This window comes from Pseudomyrmex gracilis, unplaced genomic scaffold (assembly GCF_002006095.1).
Source record: "Pseudomyrmex gracilis isolate BER0280 unplaced genomic scaffold, ASM200609v1 scaffold_1937, whole genome shotgun sequence".
NCBI classification, from domain to species: Eukaryota; Metazoa; Arthropoda; class Insecta; order Hymenoptera; family Formicidae; genus Pseudomyrmex; species Pseudomyrmex gracilis.
Genome location: NW_018022521.1, coordinates 5,242 through 6,448, shown reverse-complemented (window position 1 = coordinate 6,448; position 1,207 = coordinate 5,242).

Below are 1,207 nucleotides of genomic sequence, written 5' to 3'. Positions count from 1 at the left end.
AATCGTACGGTGTCGAATAATTTGGTGTCGAATAAATCTGTGTCGAATCGAGCGGTGTCGAATCGTACTGTGGTCAATAGAGTATCACCCGTCAACTACTGTAAGTCGAATAAATATTTTGTAATTGCAAGCGATACTTATGTTTGGAAACTGGCGTTTGCGACGACGCGGATTACAATCCGAGCGAGTTGCGCAAACACTACGGAGTCTTTTGCCGGTGCGGAAACCGAGAACCGCGCCAGCGGCATTGTATCAGGAGTCGGAAGTAGTTAGGCGAGACTCGTTAAACGGGAAAAGTAGAACTTTGTATACAAACATTGTCATGGAAAGAAAATTTTCCGTTTGATCTAGATGGTAGTATCGCCGGTTACTTACGGGCGTAACAAATCGCGAGAGAATGGAGAACGGTAGAACTCTGAGCAATGGTATTCAAAGATCATCTTTAAGTTTGTACGAGAGCGAGTTGTTTCGAAATAACGCAATGGATACTGATAGAATAGAGCAGATAGACGACAAGAATGCAATAGACCGAGCTCACGACTCTATTGACCGAGAGATCAATAGAATGCGACGAGAATTAATTCAGGAAAATACCGCGGGAACGAATAGACAGAATCCAAGTCCCACATAATGCTGCGACAGATAATACATTTGCTAAAAAAAAATGAACACGCAAATGAATACGGTAACCAAGCGCGTCGATGAGTTGAGCGAATGGCGGACACAAGAAACAAACATACTTCCAAAGTATAACGTGACACGCGCGCGACACACGCACACGCGACCGAACGAACAGATGGACTTGATTTAAGGACGAACGGCTAACGAAATTCGAAATCAGGCGATAAATATAAGCCAGTATCTAAAGCTCAAGGATGTTATCGGAATGGTACCAGCGTTCACCGAAGGGTTGTCAAAGCAGATGCGCGAATTTGTAAACGCGTGCGAATACGCAGAAACTATGATAAGTCCGGTAGAGGAATCGGCTCTACTACAAGCGGTGTTACAAACAAAGTTGAAGGGGCAAGCATTAATCAACTTTGAAACTAAAGACACACGCGATTTTAGCCAGTTGAAAACAGAAATTGAAAAAATGTACTCTGCAAAAAAGAGTACAACGCAACTGCAAATAGAGTTCAATACGTTGAGGCAAAGAGGAAACGAAAGCGCTCAAGCGTATGGCCAAAGAATGAATCAGGTGGCTATG